Source organism: Centropristis striata, chromosome 19 (assembly GCF_030273125.1).
Source record: "Centropristis striata isolate RG_2023a ecotype Rhode Island chromosome 19, C.striata_1.0, whole genome shotgun sequence".
NCBI lineage: Eukaryota > Metazoa > Chordata > Actinopteri > Perciformes > Serranidae > Centropristis > Centropristis striata.
Window position 1 is genome coordinate 27407717 of NC_081535.1, and position 26420 is coordinate 27434136.

The window sequence follows — 26420 nt, forward strand, 5'->3', positions numbered from 1 at the left end:
TTTAACTGCTGAAACAAAGTAAAAAATATTGAAGGTTTACTCCACTTTTTGCTTTAAGAAGTAACATTTAGGTTTTTGAGTTTTTTGAGTTTTACTTACCAGTCATTGTAGATATCACACTGCAAAAAAAAGTGTGTCTAAAAACAAGATAAAAACACTAAATCTGAGGGAAATGATCTTGCTGCATGGACAGATAATTTCACTTGACAAGATTTCTTAGATTAAGATTGTTAAATCTAGAAATAAGCATGTTGAACGCTTAAAATTAGAAATTATCTCTTAAAACAAGATAAATTAAAGCTGCAAGCAGCGATGAACTGGCCCGAGCAGAGTGCACTGACAATTATTTGTTTCTTACTGAGATAAAAAAGATGAAGTAAAGAAGAAGTTAGATCATTAATCCTGTTTTTTTAGAGTTAATTTCTTATTTTAAGCGTTCAACATGCTTATTTCTAGATGTATTACTCTGAATTTAAGAAATCTTGTCAAGTGAAATTATCTGTCCATGCAGCAATTTCCCTCAGATTTAATGTTTTTATCTAGTTTTCAGACACACCTGTTTTTGCAGTGTACTTCTCCATTAGCTTTACATGAAAATATTATATTTTTACAGCAAAACTGTGTTTCCTACAGTCTATGACAGTAAAAGTTGAAGTTTTGTGGTCTTCTTTGATTTACAGTAATTAAAAGTGTTTACTACGGTGATATACAATTTTTGTTTCACGCCCTATTTCTAATGTAATTTGACTTTAATTTCTACAAACATTTTTTACAGTGTAAAGCGCTTACTTTGATATTTAAAGCAACATCACGTAGTATTTTTATGGGTTTATTTGCGATTCCCTTCAGTTTAAGAAATAACTCTTAAAACAAGATAAATTATGTAACACTTCTAAATCTAAAGTTGTTTTTTTAATCTTGGTAAGAAACAAATAATTTGCAGTGCACTCTGCTCGGGCTAGTTCATCGCTGCTTGCAGCTTTAATTTATCTTGTTTTAAGAGTTACTTTCTTATTTTAAGCGTTCAACATGCTTATTTCTAGATTTAATAATCTTAATTTAAGAAATCTTGTCAAGTTAAATTATCTGTCAATGCAGCAAGATCATTTCCCTCAGATTTAGTGTTTTTATCTTGTTTTTAGACATCCATTTTTTGCAGTGCCGACTTTGTGGCTGTACTTGGTCTGCTGCCATTCATTTTGCATCAGATTTGAACCATGAACCACCTTTCACAGAGAATAATCCATCAAAGTAAACACTAGTCAAGGGCCATGTTTTTACATGACCTTCCATTTGACACGCTGTCAGGTAGAAATGGCTCCAGGACACAATCCCTCTAAAGAACATGTCATCTGACAAACTGCACTCCCCGAGTAAGGACAGTAGTTCATTTCAAGCTAGGTGGAACTGTAAAGGTTGGATTTGGTTTCTTTCTATATTGTTTTTATCATATTTTTAGCAGTCAATGTTAGTCAAAATAAAATAAATGACAAATGATAAGCCCACCTTTTCAGACCTGCCTTACCCTATGCCCTATATATATTATTTAAAATATATATTATAATATATTATTCTTGAATGTGTTGAATCAAATAATTTGACAAAAATATTGAGGGGCGGTTAATCCGAACAACTGTAAAAACAAAAAAATACTTTTTTGTTTAAAAAAAAGGTGTTTGCTAAAGTAAACATTAAATTTTTGTGAATGCTTTTTTTCAAATTTTGGACTTAAGGATGAACTGTTAATATTTTGGAGTCAAAGGTCAAGAACACTGCTCTGAGTCCTTAACAACCATCCAATTGTCTTGAATGTGTTATTTCAGAAACACTTTGAGATAATTTCTTAACTTTGACACAAACATCCTCTTGGACTCAAGGATGAACTGATTAAATTTTGGACTCAAAGGTCAAAGACATTGCACTGTGACCTCACAGCCATCCCATTTTTGTGAAACCAATATTCAAAAAAATCTTGGTAGGATATCTTCAAATTTGGCACAAACGTCTTCTTGGACTCAAGGATGAATTGGATTAGATTTAAGAGGTTAACGGTGAATGTCACTGTGACATCATGTGTTATGTTTTTGGACATAACTCATGCATTCCTACTCTTATCATGACCAAATATAAATATACATATACATATAAAAATAATGTCTAATGGGATACAGCAATGACATTTTATATTTAGGAGGTCAAAGGTCAACTTTACTGTGACATCATAATATTTTTCAAAGACACTTTTCTGGCCCTTATTCAACACCATAATTCAGGAAAATTTAGTGTGATACTGAGTTGATGCCCACCTTGAAACTGTAAAGGATCTTCTGAGCTGGTCGAGGATGTGTATGATGCATTCAGTTTTTGGATCTTTTTTTAACAAAATCTTTATTCAAGCTTGACAATATCATGATAATATTACATCGTCAGAAAATGCACAGTAAATCACATTTCGCCAAACAAATGTACACTGCAAAAAAGGGGTGTCTAAAACAAGATAAAAACACTAAATCTGAGGGAAATTATCTCACTGCATGGACAGATAATGACAAGATTTCTTGCATATTGAACACTTAGAATAAAAAAAATAACTTTTAAAACAAGATAAATTAAAGCTGCAAGCAGTGATGAACTGGCCCGAGCAGAGTGCACTGCAAATTATTTGTTTCTTACAAAGATAAAAAAAACTTTAGATTTAGAAATGTTAAATAATTTATCTTGTTTTTAGAGTTATTTTCTTATTTTAAGTGTTCAACATGCTTTTTTCTAGATTTAATAATATTAATTTAAGATATCTTGTCAAGTGAAATTATCTGTCCATGCAGCGAGATCATTTCTCTCAGATTTAGTGTTTTATCTTGTTTTTAGACACACCTTTTTTGCAGTTTACAAACTGTAGATGATGGTAACACAGAGGGAAAAAAATTAAATACGTAAAATGATTTATAATTTACTCAGCAAGGCACCTTATTGCTCTTGTAATTTAAAATAAGCAAATAACTTCAGATGGAGCTTTGAATTTATTTTTTCCATCATGTACGTTAACATCTCTCGCCATTGAGAAAGTGTGGGAGGCAGCGGTTTGAGCCAAGATCGAGCGATCATTTTTTCTGCCCCAGACTTTAGAATTTATAGCTTTTTTTGCAGCAACGTCATTATTTTAATCTGTTTTCTTCTGTCGTAATTGTTCTTTGGCATACTTTGAGTGCTTCAAACTGTCCATACCTTTTTAATCCAATCAGAATTCTCTGTCTGTCTGATTCTGACTGACTAGTGACTAACTTTAGTCCACTGAATCTAATATGGGGATAGGTTGTGTGCTGGTATTTAGGACATTGTCTCTGTGCTGCAGTGAGCTGCTCTCCGAGGAGGGCAACCCTTCCTGTTTCTCTCCATTCCACACCAATGAAAAAGTTTGTTCAACAATCAGAGGAGGATGTTTTGCCAGTTGGGTGTTGCCTTAGTTCTGGACACGCAAAATGTCCTTCAGATTAATATCTGCAATCAAAGAAAACAAAGGAGTATTTTTAAAGGGGTTTTCACTGCATCAGTAGCCAATAGGATCAGACTCCCTGCACTGCAAAAAAGGTGTGTCTAAAAACAAGATTAAAAACACTAAATCTGAGGGAAATAATCTTCCTGCATGGACAGATAATTTCACTTTCATGCTTATTTCTAGATTGCTAAATCTAGAAAAAAGCATGTTGTACACTTAAAATAAGAAATTAACTCTTAAAACAAGATAAAACTTTTTTTTACATACACCAATTTTAAGCTTACAACATGCTTATTTCTAGGTTTAATAATCTTAATTTAAGAAATCTTGTCAAGTGAAATTATCTGTCCATGCAGCAAGATCATTTCCCTCAGATTTAGTGTTTTTATCTTGTTTTTAGACACACCTTTTCTGCAGTGTACTTCTCCATTAGCTTTACAAAATTGGCTCCATTAGCAAAACTGTATTTCCTACAGTCTATGACAGTAAAAGTTGAAGTTTTGTGCTATTCTTTGATTTACGGTAATTAAAAGTGTTTTCTTATCTTGTTTTTAGACACACCTTTTTTGCAGTGTGCAGTGTTAGGTTGCTGCCAAAGCTGCTGGTTGTGAAACACGAGGCAGATTTACTGTATGAGGGTTACTCTGATGAAAGTTGACAAAAAACTCTGTCTCTCTCTCTTTCTTTAAAGTCTCCAGAGTTCCAGAGAAACAGAGAGGACTTCCCTGCTTCACTAGACAAACTACGGCAGCTGATAGAAGACAAAGTTCACTTCCTACAATCCCCCGACACTGAGGAGCAACAGGTAAATAATGATGATGATGATGATGATGAGATCTATTATGTTTTTTTAAAAATCAAGCTCAGATCTCACTGACAGGTGTGAGAGACAGTGTTTTAATCTAAAACAAAATGCTTCTTAAATAAACATGGTGGTAAATGCCCACAGTTTTAATTGCAGTTCGTCACCTTAAACCAGGGGTCTCAAACTCAAATGACCAAAAAAATGACCAAAAAAAGACACAAAATGACCAAAAAAAGACACAAAATGATCGAAAAAAAGATACAAAATTACCCAAAAAAAGACACAAAATTATTAAAAAAGACACAAAATTATTAAAAAAGACACAAAAATATTACAAAAACACACAAAATTATTTAAAAAAGACACAAAATGACCCCAAAAAGACAAAATCATTATAAAAGACCAAAAAAGACACAAAATTATCAAAAAAGACACACAATTATTTAAAAAAGACACAAAATTACCAAAAAAGACACACAATTATTTTTAAAAAGACACAAAATTATTTTTAAAAAGACACAAAATTACCAAAAAAAGACACAAAATTACCAAAAAAAAAAATTAAAGGGACCTTCCACACACAACACGGTAAAGGGCCATTCATATAAAACTCACATTAAACTTTCATATCAAGGTGGAGGCCACAAAATATCGCCAGGAGGGCCGCAATTGGTCCGCGGGCCGCGAGTTTGAGACCCATACCTTAAACGATGCAATTAATTGCATTTAATTTTCCATGTGGTGATACTTTATTCTAAATTGAATATTTGATAAACTGTTTTATTGTAAAGGTTGCATTGTATTTAATTCTCATTAAATTATATTCTATTGAAAAAGTAACCATCATTATCTTTATTAGTCATCTTTATTAGTTTCCGGCTCCTTTTTATTACATTCAGCCCTCATGGTAGTGAGTGGTGCATCACACTGCAGAATAAAACAGTATTTAATGGTTAATTAGATGACGACCTGAAGGTAAGAAGTTCCAGTTGGACACGTTTGAAGAAACACTTTCTTCTTAAATGAGTTAAATGTGTACAGCTGTAAGTGAAGGTGGACAGGATCTGTTTCAAAGCATCTTCACTGGAATCTGAAACATGACGCCTGCAGTAACAACAGTGAGATGATTATCATCAGCAGAGCCATCAAGTGTCCTTCTGTCTTTGCTGACGCTGAAACTCGATGGTTTTTTTAACCTGATGTTTTTAAAACGTGATTCCTTGCTAGAGGGTACAGGGCTAATTACCCAACACTGCCTAAACTGCATTCCTCCTAACAGTTTGTTTTTATCAGCACTCTCTTTATGCTTTTTTTCTCTCCATTTCTCTGTGGGAATCTGTGTCTTTCTCTTCTCCTCTCCCTTACTGTTGATCTCTCCTGAGGCCACAGTGTTCACTCACTCCCATTAAATAAATGCCATGTTTCAGACGCCTTCGAAAGTAATGTACCATTATTAAAAAGAGTTCAACTAGACCTGTGTTGAAATATCAGTCAGTAGGTTATAGTGATTTCCTTCATATGACTTATGTCACACTCCTTTAAAAATGTTTGTGAAATGAGTTTGATGACTGGAAAAGACAGAATGCTCAAAGTGAGTCTAGTTTTTCCAGTATATTCATCGGAACGCTCAATATCGATACTTGGTGCCCATGAATCGATATAATATTGCCACGCAAAATATTACGATTCTATGCTGTATCGATTTTTCCCCACCTCTAGAACTTAGGGTGACGGAAGTCTTTAGAGCACTTGCTCTTTGAGCTATAGAAGATCAGAGCATTTTTATGCATAGAAGTTGAACATTTTTGCCTTCAGGTGCAACAAAGCAACTTTCATTGGAATGAACAGTGAGATTAGCCTTGACGTTACAGGCCTATCCCCTGAAAAAATGACTAAATACAAGGCTAAAAGGTGCTGAAGTAAATGTTTCATTCTGGAATGTAAACATTAGTCAGGTGTTCAAACGGACAATTAACCCACAGCTTGTAGAAGAGCAGATTGAAGCGTACAGCCCTGAGCCGCCAGTAGGCAGCCCAAGGAACACAGTGGCCCTCATTTATCAAACGAGCGTAGAAATGAGCTGAGATCTGAGTGTATATTTCGTCTTACGACAAGGTTCACGTGTGATTTATCAAATGATCGTATCTCTCCAATCACAGCTGGAGAATGATCAGCTGTTGATAAATGTGGTGGCTCGATACAAGCGTCATTTAAATACCACGCCCTAATATATATAATATATATATAATATTTACCTGATTCAGATGGCTCGCCTCGAGAGTTTACCACACCGAAGGGTGCAATACGGCCAAAAAGAGGATTTTTTTCCCCCCCTAAAGTCAGGGGTGGTGGAGGAGACGCTGACGCTCCGGTGTCCAGCTGGATAACGGTAAACAGCAGAAGACAACAACATTTAATATCCTCGGCTAGTATTATGTTTAAAGAATTTCACGGTCGCAGGGTGATTTTATTTTAAATTATGTTTTCATGATAAATTATGTAGCCTAAACATGCTTTGGTTTGTCACCATTAAAAATCAAAACACCACAGAGTTTTATCAGCTCCAGGCATCGATACAATCGTCTAAGATCAATTCTCCGACTCAGACGTGTGGACTTCACGCTGACTCAAATTGGCGTACACAAGCTGAGAGCAGACTGAGATCTGATCGTACCCTTGTGCAAATTGATAAATGCCGAGCCTTGTGTAGAAATGATCGTACGCCCACTTTACGCTCACTTTCTGTGGCCAATGTGTGAAATTCATAAAATTCTTTTCATATTGGTACTGAAGTGGTCATAAATGCTGTATCTGTGCATTCTGCATTCACTGCTAATTTATTCATATTGGACACAAAAACTGACACGGAAACAATTGGTACAAATTAACACCTTCAAGTGAGGACTGACTCAGGTTCGGTGAACATAGTGCCAGTTTGTCGCTCAGACTGAGTCACATGGACACAGAGAGACAGAGAGACAGACATAGGCCTAGAGACGAAGGGGAGGATGAGGGTGATGATGGTGTTCTGCCAGGATGACTCAGTGGCTCTGTTGTCTTTCAGCCCACAGCCGCTCACTCAACAGCACCGCCACCCCGACGTGTTCAGACTTACAACCTGATTAGCCATCACCTACTCCAAACTTTACTGTCTCTTTTCACCCCCGCTTCTATCTCTGTCTGTCTGTCTGTCTGTCTGTCTGTCTGTTCTTCACTGTGTCGTCTCTCAGCTGGTGATTCATCCCTCTCCTCCGTTTTACTCAACATGTTGCTATGTCTGACAGTCTGAGAGGCAGACTAGTGACAGCTCAAGTGTTGTATGAGTGAACTCTCACACTAAATATTATATGATAACTTATGGACCATTTATCTGCCTTGTGCTTTCATCATCAGCACACTGATTGTTATCTCTCTGAGATCCAGTGTGTAAGGGTCCTGCCTTTCACCCTGCTAACATGCTATGTTGCATGGTAATCACATTAGCAGCCGATAACGACCTGCTACTTCACAGACTACAGACATCATGTTAACATTAACTCATGGATCAGTGATCAAAACTTTGCTTTCCAGTAAGCCATATCTCAGTGGTCATTTTGTGTCTCATTTTGGTCTCTTTGTGTCTCTTTTTGGTCAGTTTGTGTCTCTTTATGGTCCTTGTGGTCTTTTTGTGTCTCTTTTTGGTCAGTTTGTGTCTCTTTGTTGTCTTTTTGGGTCTCTTTGTGGTTGTTTTGTGTGTATTTTTGGTTGTTTTAAGTCTCTTTGCAGTATTTTGTGTCTCTTTGTGGTCCTTGTAGTCTTTTTGTGGTCAGTATTTGTCCCTTTGTGGTCTTTTTGTTTCTCTTTTTGGGTCATTTTGTGGTCTTTTTGTGTCTCTTTGTGGTTGTTTTGTGTGTATTTTTGGTTGTTTTAAGTCTCTTTGCAGTATTTTTGTGTCTCTTTATGGTCCTTGTAGTCTTTTTGTGTTTCTTTTTGGTCAGTATTTGTCAGTATTTTTGTTTCTCATGTGGTCAGTTTGTGTCTCTTTGTAGTCTTTTTGTGTCTCTTTTTGGGTCAGTTTGTGTCTCTTTTTGGTCAGTTTGTGTCCCTTTGTGGTCTTTTTTTGTGTCTCTTTTGGTCAGTTTGTGTCTCCTTGTGGTCCTTTTGTCTCTTTTTGGTCGATTGTGTCTCTTTGTGGTCTTTTTGTTTCTCTTTTGGGTCAGTTTGTGTCTCTTTGTAGTCTTTTTGTGTCTCTTTTTGGTCAGTTTGTGTCTCCTTGTGGTCTTTTTTGTGTCTCTTTTTGGTCAGTTTGTGTCCCTTTGTGGTCTTTTTATGTGTACTTTTGGTTGTTTTGAATCTCTTTGCAGTATTTTTGTGCCCCTTTGTGATCATTGTATGTCTGAATGTGGCTCTTTGTACCTCTTTGTATTATTTTTTTTACTCCTTGTGGTTGTTTAGATCTTTATAGTGTTGTCGTGTCTCTTTGCAGTTGCTTCATGTCTCTTTGTAGTCATTTTATGTTCCTCTGTAGTCACCTCTTCATGGTCGATAAGTGTCTCTTTGAGTGACATTTGGCCGTTGAAGGAGGCCCTGGCGCTTCGGCCCATGCACCAGCTCCCAGGATGCCATGCATTCAGTAATCCATCCGTGCTGCCACACAGTGTGTTACAAAGCATCTGAGTGTTGTCTGTCTCCTCCTGTGATCAGGGTTCGGTGTGTGAGGAGAACACAGGGAGAGGAGGATTGTGGAGGTTTGCTGTTTTGAGTGAGGAGCTGACCTTTCACCTCCAGCAGCTGCAGAGACAGACAGAGCAGGAGCTCGGCAATATACACATTCAGTGAGTCAATGACTTTTTTTTTTAAGGAAGCTGCTGTGTACAGTACATGAACGGAAACACAAAGCCTTCATGTATTTGCTTTAGTCTGTTCCCCACACAGGATATTTGCAATGTCTTGTTTATAACTCAACCCAATACAAGTGACCTGGGACTTCAACATTTAAAACGTGTGTAGATGTAATGTAGAATGTAAAAATATCAAATATCTTCAAGAGTAAAATGTTACTTTCAAAACTAGAAAATATGATTCTTTTTACAGAAGACACTGTGCAACATCAGTGTTCATTATGTGCATGAATAATATGCCAAAATATGTTAGTCAGCCCTTTGTTTTTTTTTACATGACTATGATGAGACAATAATGAAACATTACCAGTGTCGGTAAACACCAACTTATCACGCAATATTGAGGCAAAAAAGACAAAGGTATTTTAAAAAATAAAACTTTAACATAAACATTTTTTTTTTTAGTAGTGAGGCTTTATCAGAAGGGATGCAATGATACCAATGACTCATGTCATTGATTAAGCAGTAAATACAGTGATAGTATTGAATTTAATACTAACAGCATAAATTGTAACACCATAGGCGAAATTCACAAAATTCACAAAAATCTCCCACACTGTAAAAAAACCTGTTGTTTTTACGGTAAAATATCGGCAGCTGTGGTTGCCAGAACTTTACCGTAATGAATACGGTGCAACTTTTTCTAATATTACGGTAAAATGATTTTAGCTCTGTTGATTTCAAAATTACAGTGATGGCTTGTAAATATGTTAGTATATTTTTTATATTCACTGTGCCAGTGTATTTTCCAGTGAAGTAATGTATTTTTCAAAAAAAGAGGAAAAAAATAGTGTTTTGGCTGATATATACATTTAGGGTGTTTCATTGTTACTGAAACTGAATTAACCCATTTATCATTTTACGGTCTTTTACTGTCACGGTTTAACAGTTTTTTCACCGTAAAAGACATTTTTAACAGTGCATCAGGTTTCCAGTCTTCTGCCGTCCTTTTCAATGAAACATATAGTCAGTACTCCTAAAGAATATATATATATATATATATATATATATATATACACATATATATATATATATATATATACACACACATATATATATATATATATATATATATATATATATATATATATATATATATATACACATATATATATATATATATATATATATATATATATATATATATATATACAAACATTTTGTCAGTCCTTACTGGACTGTTGTCCGTGTGTAAATCAGCAGCATGTTTTGTGCTGTTGAACATGCGAGTGGGAGGCAGCTCTGTGCTGGTTTGTGGGGTTTTGTCACAGAGCTGAAACACGGATGTGGGAGTTTCACTGTATCTCATAACAGCAGCAGGTTCTGCTCGGCTGGAGAAAACAACAGGATCCTGCCTGCCTCTGTGTGTGTGTGTGTGTGTGTGTGTGTGTGCGTGCACGCTCCTGTAAATCTATCTTTGTAAGGACTCGGTAGAGCCTTTGAGCTTATATGTACTGTCCCAAAAGTCCCACAATGGATGTCCACGCTCAAATCTCTTTTTTATCTGTCTTTTATTTTTCATTTCCTTGTTCAGTTGCATTAAACAGTTGTACTGTAGTGATCTGATAGCACTGATCTTTTTCTCCTCCTATTATTAAATCTGTAACCATCTCTTAGTGGAAATAACTAGAACTTTCCTCTATATAAAATTCATTAAGTCACCCGATAGCGTCATATCCCTTTTATCCCCTAACTGCCTTAACTTCCAGAGAAACGCAATAAAACACCCGTTAATATGTCAGAGAGTAATTGGCGACTGTGTTGGGTGCACTATTGCACTTGTGTGTATGTTGTACTTGTATTTTTTTCTTATACAAGTGTCTGTAAATCAAATTACCTTACCTTATACCTTACCTTACCTTATACCTTACCTTACCTTACCTTACCTTATACCTTACCTTACCTTACCTTACCTTATACCTTACCTTACTTTACCTTACCTTACCTTACCTTACCTTATACCTTACCTTACCTTATACCTTACCTTACCTTATACCTTACCTTACCTTACCTTACCTTACCTTATACCTTACCTTACCTTACCTTACCTTACCTTATACCTTACCTTACCTTACCTTACCTTACCTTACCTTACCTTATACCTTACCTTACCTTACCTTATACCTTACCTTACCTTACCTTACCTTACCTTACCTTACCTTATACCTTACCTTACCTTACCTTATACCTTACCTTATACCTTACCTTACCTTACCTTATCTAATGTTACAGTAACAGTAATGCAATGCAAAGACGCCTGAGGGCATCCAAGCACTTTTGCTCCATTTTTTTCCTAACATTTGGGAACCGAGGGTGTGACTGCCAATACCAATCCAATATATCAGACTGCTGCATCCTCATCAACCGTCATCCAGACGAAACAAAACTTTTTCTATCAAATGTGAGAAAGTGAAAGTTCCTGGTGAACACAGCGATTTGCTTGCAGTGTGTGATGTGTTCTTCAGATGGCTGTAGGTGTCTACTGCCTCACCCTGTTCGCTCCTACTCTCTGTACTCCTGCCATGACGAGCCGTTTGGCAGAACAACACTTCAACTGGTCTCAGTTCTGTCAGAGCAGACAGGCTATAACACATCTCAGGATTCAAGGTGTGCCAGCAGACGCACACGCAACAGTATTCTGATGAGTTTCCAGGAAAATCTCCTAATTTCTCGGCAGTGTTGGTTCTCACGGCCAAGACTGGCTCCTGTCACGGCTTGGATCAAAGGCTTAATAAAAGGAGATGAATGGTTTCTTAATAAATACTGTTACATGTCTTCAATGTATCGCCCTGCCCGACATGATATCCACTTCTCAAATCCCCCTGGCTTACTGGAAGAAGACGTCACCCTGCTTTCATTTTGCTGGGGTTTTCCTTGGCTTTAAGGGAGGCTTATGAGGTAATGGCAGCAGCAAGGCGGGGTTGGGCTTTGTGCAGGAAAAGAGGACTTTAAAAAGCAGCGGGATTCAAACAGCTTTCACACCAGGAACTTCTGGAACAGTTCTCTGTTTCTTTGTTAGGGTGATAATGCACTTTAAAACACAGAATAGTCTCTGTCCCCTTACAAGACAACTGTTTGTTAGAACATAATCCCAACAAGTAGTAACCTTCATGAATGTTCTTTCAGACCAAACTTTTCTCACACCAAGCGAGGTGGAACATGATGTTAAGTTTTTCCTTTCTACAAAGAAGCTAACTTGGATACTACAGAAAACTGCCACAAAAGTTATTTTTAGTTATATTATCCATTACAGTGATTGGTTTCCAAGAAAATAAACAAAATTGCAATAAACCCCCACACCCTGAATCTAAAGGATAAAGAAAGAAATAAACAGAAAATAATTATCTTGCATCCTGCATGTTTTTTTTAATATTCCAATGAACTTAAATGACCTTGTGAATGTCTTTCTTTCTTTGTTTCTTTAAGCTCTTTTTTTGTGTGTAAGTGACAGCGTGAACTGAAACAAACAGACATAAAGAAACGGCACACTAAACATCTAAACCTGTCCATCATTATGGCTCACATTCCTGCCATGTTTATCTTCCAACGTTCTCACAAATTTTTTTTGTAAATACACTTTATGTCTGGAGGCAGCCAGAGCAGAAGGATGGCCCAGCCTGCCCTGTTGAAGTGCCTTTAACCTTTGACCTTTCAGCCTGTAAAATGGTGCAACTACCACGTATAAAACATCCATGTACTCTTTTTACACAAGGGTTTGTTTGTGAGCGAGATTTTTTTTTTTAATTGACAAATACAAGTGGAAGAGGCATCTTAAAGGCTCAATTTGCCCATTTTATGAAAAAATAAAAATGTATATCCGTTCACTTTTGTTTTATTTGTCTAGATGTTAAGAAATCAGTCAAAATATAAAGAAATCTGTTGTTTTTGTATCCTGCTTCTCCCTTAAACCTGCATGATACTTATGGAGACTCAGTTCAGCAGAAACAGCCTATTTCCTCTCCTGCTCGTGGTTTCTTGTCTTGGTATAAAGCAGTTCCAATATTGTGTGGATTATGGAGAATAACAACAACACTGCCTCTGGAAAGAAAATGTTTCTGGGGCTAAATATTGTTTTTATTATTGGTTCCTAGACCAATTGATTTTTGAGAGCCAAAAGATTACATCATCAGATAAAATTGTCTTATCCAGCCAACAGTCAAAAACTCCAAATTTTTCCATTTAAATCAACAGAAAATGATTTAAAAAAGAAAAAAAAGAAAGAAAAAAGGAAATACCACCAATTGAAGAGCTGGAACCAGATATATTTTTTGCATTTAGTCTTAAAAAATTGTTGCAATTATTGACTAATTGATGATTATTTTAGTTACTCGAGTTACTGAGTTGATTTTTTTAAATTATAGTGTGAGCAGATTAAACTGAATCCTGTGCAGCTCCATTGTACTGTGGAGCAGTGCTGGAAAAAGTAATCAGATCCTTTACTTCAGTAAAAGTATTAATACCACATTGTGTAATTACTCCACCACAAGTAAAAGTCCTGCATTCAAAACTCACTGAAGTAAAAGTACAAAAGTATCAGCATCAAAATATTCTTAAAGTATCACAATTAACCGTCTTTGCTATGCAGATTGTTTTATATATTCTAAATATATTATTGCATTATTTATATTGATGTTTTAAGTAAGCATAGTTTTATTTTGTAAAGACAGGGCTCATTTTTTCTACTTATTATACTGTTATGAGGTTTAATTTAAAAATAAATGTCTAATCACTTTAAATGTATCATGTTTTTATGTTAAATATCGACCTGGAAAGTAACTGTCAGATAAATTGAGTGGAGTAAAAAGTACAATATTTCCCTTCAAATGTAGTGAAGAAGAAGTATAAAGTTACATAAAATAGAAATACTCAAGTAAAGTACAAGTACCTCAAATTGTACTTAAGTACAGAACTTGAGTAAATGTAGCTACATTCCACCACTGCTGTTGAGGCAAAAATCTTGAGAACTTGAGAGAACTTGACAAATAAAACCAAAACTACCTGCATGTGAAGATAGCAGCAGACCTATTTAACACTCAGATGTAAGAACAGTAGCAGAATAAAACAATTATTAAACTGTAATCTTTTTATTTTTATTTTGATCATCAATATTATAATATAAGCGCTGATATTCTCCCTCAGATCAGATTCAGTTTGATGAAGCGTCTCAAAATAAACCTGAATTCTGACCTGCTTCACTTAAAAACAACAAGACATTCTTTATTTCTACATCATCAGCAGTGCATGACACACACACCCACACACACACACACATTCTTGTACTTCTATCTTTGTGAGGGATTTTTGTTTTCAAATTCAGTTAGTTTTAATTAGTTTTTAGAGTGAGTTTGCTAGTTTTGGTTTAGTATTTCTTTTTTTGAAATGCTTTAGTTTTAGTTTAGTTTTTATTAGTTTTAGTTTTTTGTAATGGGGTATTTGTTGGGTGAGAGATTAAAAGAGGTCAAAGTAAATTTTGCCTTTATTTCCTTTGTCTGATCCATCTTCATCATGTATGAAAAAAGTTGACAAAGATGAAAACGAAGGACATTTTCACTATAATTTTAGTAAGTATTTTTACCACACAATACAGTATCAGTTAATTATCATTATCATGTAACCTTTAACCCTTAAAACAAAGTCTGAAATCTCAAAAAAGCCTTTAAAGAAGTGAGGACCGAAATGAGGCCGAAATGTCCTCACTTTGCAAAAATGTCCTCACTCTGTTGGTTAAAAACGTGTTCTGGTCCTCACTATGTAGGAAGTACAAGAACACACACACACACAAACACACACACACACACACACACACACACACACACACACACACACACTCAGCAGCCCTCGATGGAGGAAAAGATAAAGTCTGACTGTTGTTTTCAGGCGTATTTTCCCATAGATAGACACAAACAGTCTTCGGCAGGTTATGCAAGGAGAGTGGAGCTTGTTGCCAAGACTAACAGGGACACTGGCAGTTTGGAAAACACCCAGGACAACTCTCTCCTCATCGTTTTCATCTCTCTCCACTTTCTCTTTCTTCTTGTTCATATCTTAAAAATCTACTAAAACCAACCGTGAAAATCCATCAACAAGGTGGAAAAGCTCAGACGCCTCACTGATTCATCCACACAAAAAGCTTAATGGTGCATTCAGGTGCTGCTCCGATGCTCCCGGTCCCCCAGTTGGGAAATCGTTCTTCTGACTTATGGGTGTCGATGAGCTTTAAGGTCATAATGTGGAAACAACGTGGCTGCTACAAAGAAGATTTGTTCTACTTAATTTATCAAAGCATTTAAACCAGGGGTCTCAAAACACAAAATGACCAAAAAAGACACAAAATTACAAAAAAGACACAAAATGACTGAAAAAACACTAAATTACTTTTAAAAGACACAAAATGACCAAAAAATACACAGAATTACCAAAAAAGACACAAAATGACCCAAAAAGACACAAAATGACCCAAAAAGACACAAAATGACCCAAAAAAAGACACAGTTTTTTTCAATGACAGGAAAAGAAACTAAATTACTTAAAAAAGACACAGAATTATTAAAAAAAAGACACAGAATTATTAAAAAAAAGACACAATTATTTTTAAAAAAGACACAAAATTACCAAAAAAAGACAAAATTACCAAAAAAAAACTAAATAAAGGGACCTTCCACACACAACACGGTAAAGTGCCATTCATATAAAACTCACATTAAACTTTCATGTCAAGGTGGGGGCCACAAAATATTGTCACGAGGGCCACAATTGGCCTGCGGGCCGCGAGTTTGAGACCCATGGTTTAAACAAAACATTGATATCCTAAAACCACTAAAATATTTATTTACCTGACTTGTTATCAGGGTTAATGCTAATAAATGACTTTATTAACTAAATGTCATGGACAGCAACTAACAGTTACAACCTTTTTTTTTTTACCATATGACATATTACATGTGAGCAGTGGTGGAATGTAACTAAGTACATTTACTCAAGAACTGTACTTAAATACAATTGTGAGGTACTTGTACTTTACTTGAGTATTCTATTTCATGTAACTTTATTCTTCTACTTCACTACATTTTGAGGCAAATCTTGTACTTTTTACTCCACTACATTTAGCTGACAGCTTTAGTTACTTTTCAAGTCAAAATTTAACATTAAAACATTATACTTTTTCTTTTTCTTAAGCCTCATGACAGTATGTTAAGTTGTTTAAATGAGCCCTACCTTGAGAAAATGTAAATTCTGCCTGTATAAATGCTTTAATAATCCAATAATATAATATTTAAAACAATCTTTCACTTTTTATACTTTAAGTACATTTTGATGCTGATACTTTTGTACTTTTACTTCAGTAAGTTTTGAATGCAGGACTTTTACTAGCAGTGGAGTAATTTCACAGTGTGGTAATAGTACTTTTACTGCAGTAAAGGATCTGAATACTTCTTCCACCACTGCATGTGAGCAAAAACTTGATATGGAATAGGTGAATTATTAAAATGTTTCTTACCATGAATGCAAACATTTACTTTCATCTTTCAAATTTGTTTGACTTCATGGGGCATTCACATGCATTTTCTTAGTCGGGAACTCAGATTATTCTGACACCACATGAATGCAGCATCATTTTCTCCTCAAAGGTCAGAGGTCACTGTGACTAGCGGTGTGCCATATCACGATAATATCGGTATATTTTATTTATGGTTAAAAAAAATGCATATCATGATATTGGCAACATTCCTACTTCTTGATGTAGTGTTGTAAGGCTAACAATTAACGTTGATTTAATCACAAAAAGCTACTTACTCTCTGTCGCTAAACACATGCAGCTTTCAAAATAAAAGCACAGTGTGTTAACAGAATCCACCACAGAACTTACAAGAAGACTGTCAAAATAAGATGCCTTAAATAAAACATACAAGAACCTTTATTCTCCTTTACAAAATGTCATTAAAATATGCCCCCGAAACCCCTAAATGGTTATTTTTATTATTTGCTCATACTCAAGAGGCAAGAGTAAATTTTTTTTGTATTTGGCAACTGTTGAGATTTGCACTTCACACTACATTTTAGATATTTATTCATACAGACTAAAAAAAAATCATATTTTCTGTATCTTTTTTGGGTATTTCGTAATATTGTGAAAAACAATCGTTATTGCAAAAATAGCCTGAAATATGATGTGATATTCTTTTAGGGCCATATCGCTCACCCCTAACTGTGACCTGAAAACACATAGTTGAGGATCGTTTTTACACACAAATTATTATTTTTTATTCTTTCTTTTTCACTTTCTCTTCTTAATTAGTTTCATTTATGTTCTTTCTTCTTCTCTATTCCTTGTCTTTCACTTTCTTTCTCTCTCTATTATTCTATTTCTACAGTTCTCCGGTCATGTTTTCCTGTCAGATTAAAAGCACCCGGCAGGGTTGTGCAATAAAACAAAACTAAACATGTTTTCTTCACCCCCTTTCTATCCCTCGTTCCTCCTGCTCGATGTCAAAACAGTTTTTCTTGATCGCTGCATTCCTCTCCCTTCGCTCAGCTGTTTATCATCTGCCCTCCAGTCTTTCTGCTCCCTCTCACCCCTTCTCCTCCTGTTTCAGCTCACACTGAGCAATTAATCACATTTTATTTTCATAAGCGATGTTGGCCTGTTCTGGAGAATCTAACAGAATCGAGATAGAACTAATATGGTGCTGCATTCACTTTCACAATGACGCTTTCGTTTGGTCTTGTTTTATTAGTTACTGACTGGAATATGATGAATCAAGTTTAAAATAATCAATATGTGTTTAGGAAAATATATTAAATCTAAATTATTTTGCTCTATTTTATTTTTATTTCTTAGTCTTATATATTGCAATGATATTTTTAGTACGTTGTAGCAGTGCACTACAACATATTTGATATAATTTATTTTCAATTATTATAGTTATTTCTTATTTATTGAATTGGTATATTTACATATTTTATTTATTTATTTATTTTTTCCTATTATTCTTATTATTTTCCTTTTCTGTTTTTTTTGTCAAAGATTTTTATGTTGTTTTTTTCAACAATCATTTTTTAAATTTGTTTTTCGGTTGAATTATATTTAAATATGAAGAAAATCTACTGTTAAAAAAGATGACAACAGAAAAAAAAACACTAAAAAATTCCACTAAATGCATAATGTTTCAAAAGATAATGTTTAATCATTTGAAATGATCGTGACCATCCTTAGTTTGTACTAAAAATTCCATCGTCCCTTCTCTTCTTCATTCCTAATCTTCATTTCTGCTCTTCATTTTTAGTTTCAACAGCACAGCCACCAACATCTTTTTATTCCTAAGACTGTGACTGCTACAACTAATTACTTTCGTAAAGATCAGCCTTTCAGTCTGTAAAATGTCTTTCTGACCAGCAAAAGATTTTTATTTCATGATAACGATAAACAGAGAAAAGGAGCAAACCTTCACACCAGAGAAGCTGAAACTAGAGAACGTAACTTCTTTGACACTTACAAACAGAAAACTTTATGTATAACTGCAGATATGCATACATTAAATGTAGTAGAATAGAGACATTTACATACAGTCTATAGAGTGACCTTTGACCCTGATAAAAACATCTTGTGGAGTGGATTTTCTTCATCCCAACTGGATGTTTTTGTGCTATAAATACGCACAGAGTGTAAACATCCCGTGTGACCTGGACACTAAAAATTAGATATGTGACGACTGCAAGTGGTGAGATACATTAATGTAAAAAAATAAATAAATAACACCCACACAGTTTTCACCTGCAATTATAGAGGGAAATGTGTTTGTCACATACATTCAAGCAATTATGGAGCCCTATTCACGCGTTTCTGTATGTAAGCACCTAATCAGAACACACTGACAGCTGGCACTGCACACACACACACACACACACACACACACACACACACACATATACACATACACACACACAGATATTCATTGGTAATTACTGTCTTTTCACACCGATGGATGATGCTCCTCGTCACATGCGGCGTTTTTAATGAAGTCATTTGATTGGTTCAGATCAGTTTTGATTGACAGGTGACAAATAGCTCGTTTGCATGAAGCTTCAAAGTCTCGAGATCTCCTCGAGATTCCTCTCAAGATGTTCTTTTCTTCTAAACACTGAGACTGAAACACATGAAGTTTAATACAGCAGGAGGATGTTTCCCACACTGCTCTGGGAGGCTACATACAAGTTGCCATGGTGATACTGTTACTGCTCAGGTGTGTCATATCTGTATTTCTACACAAACCTGTTGTTGTTGTTGTTGGTGGTGGTGTTTGAACAAAAACTTACAGAAAACTATAAATTATAAATATGTAAATTATTGAAATAAATAAGTAAGAGAAAAAAATTCCAATTTGAGCTGAAAAATACTTAATAACAAACAAAAATGTTTGTGTTCAATTATGTATATATATTTTTTTAACTTTTTCTTTTGTGAGACATTCATTCAGATTTTCAATTTTCAATTAAAGTCAAATTAATTCAGAAAAGTGCAACTTCACTGCAATGCTTCCTACACAACATTATATTGCCATAATAATGATAGTAATAAAAGTTATCCCAAACTTAGTTCTTTTTTGCAAATATTTATATTTTACTGAAATATCTATGGGCATAAGGCATAAAGATTTGTATTGGTAACAACGTATATATGTTTTCCAATATGAAAATTTTGTTTTGCACCATATATAATGCAAAAAAAAAATGATACTTGGGATGATTCAGAAATTGTCTTCATTATTTTTATTTATTATTTATTTAAACTGCCAGCAATTGACTGATAGTGAACTTACAGTACATATTATTATTTAGCTATTTATTTTATTCTATTTGTATTTATTGATTTATATAAATTGTCAAGAATTGACAGATAGAGAACTTACGTTATATATGCTTTATTAGCTATTTTTTTAATTGCTTTATTTAAATTGTCAGCAATTGAATGATATGGAACTTGTGTTATATATGTTTATTTAACTATTTTATTTGTGTTTATTTATTCAAATGGTCAGCAATGGAATGATACTGAACATACAGTTCTGATGTTCATTTAGCTATTTATTTTGTTTTTTATTTACTATTTTATAATTTCTATAAATGGTTTTCAATGCAATGCATTGTATATATAATGTATGAGTATGTTAAGTCTTCTTTAATAACTATATATTTGTTTAAGACAGCAGCCTTCTGAGTACTTTTGCAGAGTGATATCAGTGTGAAATTGGTGCATCATCCACATAGAAAAGGTCTTTTTTTTAAAATTCCAGCTCAAAAATTCACTTTGACCATTTTGCCATTTCAGTAATTAGTCAAGTTTCCGCTCTAAAAATCTGGATCAGTATCGATCTCAAATATCCCTTTAAACACCACAGACCTCCTCATACGTACCTGCTAGTGTTGTTCCAGCAGGACAGAGTGAAATGATCAGAGATCATCGTCGTCCTTTAGCTTTACTTCACATTTCCGTCCTCAGTGAAGTCCTTGAAAAGCTCATTAACACAGTGTTAATGTATTTCCCAGAGGGCCTTTGTGTTGCCGTGGCGTTGTGTGTGTGTCCTTTCTACTCATTTGTCTCTCTCTACATGTTGATATCACTTCTTGAGTTAGTTCATCAAAGGCTTCCCTCAGATGAGCCTCCTCGTCTTCCTCACAAACAAAACACTTCTCTGCCTCTCATCACCTGCTGTTCTGTCCCTGTGAGACGGAGGCTCAGCGCCTCCCAGTGGACACACACGCAACTACACCCTGCTGCCTCACTGCACTGCTTCACTTCTGCTTATTAATATTTACAGAGATATAAATAAATACTGTCCGCCCCCTTTTGCTACTACAGTACCACCACAATCATTGTGTTGTTGCTTCTACTGCTGATACTACACTGACTACTAGTATTAATAGTATTACTACTGTTGCTGTTCAGTGGCGGTTCTAGACCAATTTCACAGTGGGGGCCAATGAGGGGCCAGTGTTTAATCAGAGGGGCACATTAAAAAACGGTTAAAGATGATATTCAAGCAATCAAAACCTTTATTTTAGCTAATTTAAAATCCCATTTAAGTATATTTGAAAGATACAAATACATTGATTGAAACAATGAAACTAAATATATATATATACACACTGGCTGATATTAGAAGTAATATCAATACTAGAACTACTGATAGTAGTAAAACATGTAGACTACTATTACTACCTCAAAGAAACACTACACTTAAAAAAAAAAAAAAAAAAAAAATTGTTTTTACGGTAAAAAAAATGGCAGCTGTGGTTCCCAGAACTTTTTGTGATATTACGGTAAAATTATATTGGCACTGTTGATTTCCCATTTAGGATTGCCATTTTAGCATTGTTTTACTGTAAAAAATAAAAAGTTTTTCCATCAAAAGAAACACTGTTCTGCCATATAATTGACAAGAAAATACTTTATAAATGCCACATCAATTAAAGATTTTACCATTAAATATATCCAAAGCCTCCAAAACAATTACAATATATAATACATAATATAAATATAACAATATGAAAAAATAAGTGTCTAAGGAGGAAAAAAGTGAATAAAGTGAGTAAAGTTCAGATGACTTTATATGATTTTATTATATTTATTTGATAAGACTCCGCAATAGGTAACATTAGTGACACCACTAATGACACTTGAGAACATGCTGCTGTGGCGTGTGGTCATTGTGGTTTTCAGCATTTGGCTGCTGTTGACTTTAAACAGGGAGCATTAATCAGCTGTTGAGCTCTATGTTTATTTATGAAAACACGGCTCGCTGTGTTTGCTCAAGGAAGGAACAGTTTCCTGTGAAACAGCGTGACGAGAGTCCTCTGGTTCGTCAGGAATGTTTCATGTGAGTAAAAATGGTTGTTTCAGGGTTTCAGAGAGTGCAGGGACAGAGAGTGGTGTCATCAGTCATGGGCTGATTTTTTTATTTTTTTATTTGTTATTCTTTATTTTATTGGTTTATTTAAAACAGGGACCATGTACAAGGTTCAGCAACACTTTACAATAACCAACTAAGTAATGTTTATAGATGGTTTATAAACCAATTGTTAACTATTACAACGTGCTATACATATTTAATCGTTTAATGTTTTAAACCAATTTCTTAAAGGTATATGAATCATTTCAAAATCATTCACATACTTCATATAGTGTTAAAAATGTTATAATGAGTGCAACTAAAACTATTGATAAACTATTAATTATAATGTAATTGTTTGTTAATGGTAAAGTTACTATAAAACTTACATTAATATACCATCTTTTTGTCATTTATAAATTATGTAGTTCGTTAAACATTAATAAATTATGTATTGTCCATGCTAAAAGCTAATTTCCATCTGCAGCCCCTGGACAGGTAAGAAGAATAAAATAGGAAAAAATAAAATAAGAATAACAAGCATGCATGCGCGCGCACACACACATACACACACACACACACACACACACACACACACACACAATCAATTAAAAATATCAAAAATAGACACCTGCAGACATTACAGAATAATGATTAGTGCTGACAAGACTGATTACTTAAAATCCATTTTTTCACTTCACGTCAGAAAGTATGGAAATCTGTAAAACTTTTTAGATTACTGGGGAGATTGTTCCATGCTTTAGTAGCTCTGAAAGATAAATCTGATTGCGCAAATGCAGTGCTCCGATTTGGGAGGCTACCATCTCTTTTAGAATCAGTATCAGTGTCAAAACTCCATATGGGTCAGTCAGGCTCTGTTCTTTTCTCAGGCAAATCACTCAGCAGCTGGAAGACAAACAGAGAACAGAGAAGGCTGCTGTGTGTTCAGGGAAATATCAACTGTTAAACAGCAGCACCTGAGGGTAACAACTCCAACTGTGTGCATTCACAAACAATAATAAATAAAGGCATGAAAACTGCAGTAATTATTTGAAATTAGAGGATTATTCTGCACAGATGTGCAGCGGTGTAAGAAGTATTCAGATTTCTTACTTAAGTAAAAGTACTTATACCCCACTGTGAAATTACTCCACTACAAGTAAAAGTCCTGCATTCAAAACTTACTGAGTTCCCGACTAAGAAAATTCAAGTGAATGCCCTATGAAGTCAAACAAAAATTTGAAAGATGAAAGTAAATGTTTGCATTCATGGTAAGAAACATTTTAATAATTCACCTATTTCATATCAAGTTCTTGTTCACATGCAGTGGTGGAAGAAGTATTCAGATCCTTTACTTAAGTAAAAGTACTAATACCACACTGTGAAATTACTCTATTATAAGTAAAAGTTCTGCATTCAAAACTTACTGAAGTAAAAGTACAAAAGTACCAGCATCAAAATGTACTTAAAGTATCAAAAGCAAAAGTTGTTATGCAGAATGAACCCACTCAGATTATTTTATATACATTCTAAATATAGTATTACATTATTTGTATTAATGCATTTATGAAAGCACTGCCTTTGTAAAGTTAAGTATTTTGTAAAGATACACATTTTATTTACTTTATATACTGTTATGAGGTTTAACTAAAAAAAAAATCTCAAATCACTTTAAATTGATCATGTTTTTATGTTTATTCTCAATCCAAAAAAAAAACTAAAGCTGTCAACTAAATGTAGTTGAGTAAAAAGTGCAATATTTGCCTCAAAATGTAGTGAAGTAGAAGTATAAAGTTACATAAAAAATGTAAATACTCAAGTAAAGTACAAGTACCTGAAAATTGTAGTTAAGTACAGTACTTGAGTAAATGTACTTCGTTACTTTCCATCACTGCTTATGTGTGTTCATATTCGTTGACATTGACATTTGATTTCTTTTCCAGCACGTACCTCATGTTGATTTACATGCGTCTTTATATTAATATGTGTTTTTATGAACCGAATAAAAGTTTAAAAAACACACTGTCTTTATCTGAACGTGTGCATTAATGGTCTTTGCACATTTAGCCGGAATTTATTTTCTGCCATTCATACTTCATATAATCAACAATGTTGCCTGCAATGCTTGAAGCATATAAACTTTAGACGAATAAAACTTCTTTTTTATATAACCAACATCATGTATCTCTTCCGGACCCACAAAAGAGTTCTCTTATGGTGCAGTTTTTAAAAAGATAAACTGTCTGAGTTCCAAAAGCTGGCAATCGAAGTGCAGTCAACAATTCCTCAGTGTCGCACTATAAATAAATATAACAGTAATCATTTATAATAGTGTATTTTAGCTGTCAGATCTTTATAGTGTGCTTTATTAACCAAATATTTGTGTTTCTGTGTTGTCAGACTCTCGCAGATTGAAGGCCGCCAGCAGCTGTTGACCTCTGAGCTTTTAAATCTTCAGGAGAAGAAGAAACAGACGGAACAAGAGCTGAAGAGAAACTCCAGCCTTCAGATTTCCACTGTAAGTGACCACTAATCTAATTCATCAATGAGATTACACATTGTTTAACCCTTAAAAGGGCACTCATTGGAATACTTGCAAATTTCAACACTAGAGAATATTGGAGAATTTTTCATACTGCCAGAATGTGTAAAATAACATACGGAGCCGGGGGCGGGGCGTAATATTTTGAGAAAAAAAATTTATGAGATTAAGGTGTCAAATCTACGAGAAAAAATGTGCAGATTTATGAGATTTAAAGTGGTGAATCTGCAAGAAAACAGTTGTTCTTTTCCCCACTTTTGTCTCGTAAATCTGTGACTTTTTTCGAGCAGATTTGCCACTTTAAATCTCTTAAATTCAACTCTACTCTACTTCTTTATTTATACTGGGTTTTTTTCCATTCGTTCACATACAAAAATGAAAAAGATACATGTTAATTTATGCTTCAAATCAACATGAAAGAACAGAATGATAGTAGAAAAATAAAAGCAATCAAAAAATAAAATAAAAATAAAAACCTAGGTGGAGTCAAATCAAATACCAAACAATAATAGTAAGGTTTACATATAAAAAGAGATTTAAATAGTAATAATACAACTTGGAGGGTGTCAAGTGTTTCAGATCCCTTACTTAAGTAAAAAGTAAGTAAAAGTACAAAATTATCAGCATCAATATGGACTTAAAGTATCAAAAGTAAAAGTTTAGTTATGCAGAATGGACCCACTCAGATTGTTTTATATATTCCAAAATATATTATTTTAATTATATTATTACTGATGTATTTAGGTTAGCAGTGTTTTTTTTCAAGGTAGGGCTCATTTTAACCTCTTAATAAAGTGTTATGAGGTTTAATTTGAAAAAATTGAAAAAAAAATTATAGAGTAAAACATCAGATATCACAAACAATAAAAAATGTGTGCAGTAAGAAAATATATTCAAAAAAAATTCCATTTCCTCTGTTAACTTAGATCTTGTTTGACACTTTGTAATTGTTAGCACTGTATTTCTGCAGACCAGCTCCTATGAATATGATCAATAAAACTGTCATTTATTGTCCTCCACAGTTTCAGCTGTGTGCTTTTCGGGAGCTTCAGACGTCGGTCACTGAGCGTTTGCTCCAATCAGAGAGGTTGGTGTTCCAGGAGGAGGCACTGAGCGCGCTCTGTAACTTACTGACCCAAGACCTGCAGAGGTACCAGGAAGAGACGCAGAGACTGAGCTGTTTCACACAGAACATCCTCAAACAAGCCCACAGGTACCACACTTCCTTTGTCTGATCCATCTCAGCCCCAATAAGTTTATTAAGACATAAAACCAGATAGATTAAATAGATTTCATATCAACCAAAAAGGTTTACGTATGAAAAAAGTTGACAAAGATGAAAACAAAGGACATTTTCGCTATAATTTTAGTTAGTTTTAGTCAGTTTTGTAACCACAAAGTACAGTTTCGGTTAGTTATAATTTTTTTAAAAACTCTCGTTTTTATTTTTATTTCAGTTAACGAAAATGTTTTTTCATTTCTAGTTTTCGTTATTTCGTTAGTTTTTGTTAACTATAATAACCTTGATTCAGACTAGAACACATGGAAAGAAAATACGGTTTGAGACTACACAGCAAAAACCAACTGACAAAAAGCAAGAAATAAATAACTACAATTAAGCAAATACATGCTCGAAATAAGTCAAATCATCTGCCAGTAAGTATTTTTTCTTTTTAAGAATTCATTAAATAAGTAAAAAATATCTAGGCATTGGAAAAAACCAATGATGTCTTAAAATAAATCCAATTTACTTATTTTGAGCAATTGTGGCTTGAATAGCCCAACTGTAGTAACATTAAAATAAACCAGA

At 34.4% G+C, this 26420-nt stretch overlaps 1 protein-coding gene across 1 annotated transcript in view; it reads left to right on the forward strand.

Annotated features, from left to right (window-relative positions):
• LOC131992442 (cingulin-like protein 1) overlaps positions 1-26420 on the forward strand; it is an 83938-nt gene that overhangs the window by 23759 nt on the left and 33759 nt on the right. Inside the window, exons 2-5 of the mRNA XM_059358037.1 lie at positions 4188-4301; positions 8985-9115; positions 24469-24586; positions 25633-25823. The gene's annotated coding sequence lies outside the window, so the exon portion shown is untranslated. The remainder of the gene's footprint in view (positions 1-4187; positions 4302-8984; positions 9116-24468; positions 24587-25632; positions 25824-26420) is intronic.